Source organism: Stegostoma tigrinum, chromosome 14, assembly GCF_030684315.1.
Source record: "Stegostoma tigrinum isolate sSteTig4 chromosome 14, sSteTig4.hap1, whole genome shotgun sequence".
Classification (NCBI taxonomy): domain Eukaryota; kingdom Metazoa; phylum Chordata; class Chondrichthyes; order Orectolobiformes; family Stegostomatidae; genus Stegostoma; species Stegostoma tigrinum.
The window spans coordinates 21,556,189-21,556,732 of NC_081367.1; positions in this window are offsets into that span (position 1 = coordinate 21,556,189).

A 544-nucleotide genomic window follows, 5' to 3' on the forward strand; every position below is an offset into this window, starting at 1 on the left:
TTCTGGCAAACTAAATCTCCACCTTGCATCATCTGAAATGAGCAAAATGGATGGCATATAAACAATTCGACTTAAATTTTATTTATGCTAATTTCTTTTAAATACCACAAGCAAAATACAAAGAACCTGCATTCTGTAGCATCTTTCACAATTTCAGTATATACCAAAGTGTTTTACAGCCAATGAAGTACCTTTAAAGTATTGTTAAATTGCAGTGTAGGAGATCAGCATCACCTGCAAGCTCCCCTCCAAGCTGCTCATCAACCCAACTTGGAATAATATTGCCATTCCTTATGTGTCGCTGGGTCAAAATCATGGAACTCCCTAATGGCATTACGGGTCGACCAGAAGCACAGGAACTGCAGCAGTTTGAAGTGACAGATCACTGCCACCTTCTCAAGGGCAACTAGGGATGGGCAAGAAATGCTGTCTTAGCCAGCACGGCCTTGAAATGTATTTAAAAGGATCACAGTTAAATTGAACACACCAAGCTGATACAAACAGAAGTGCAATATCAAAATAATTTTCCTTTCAGTGGCTGACG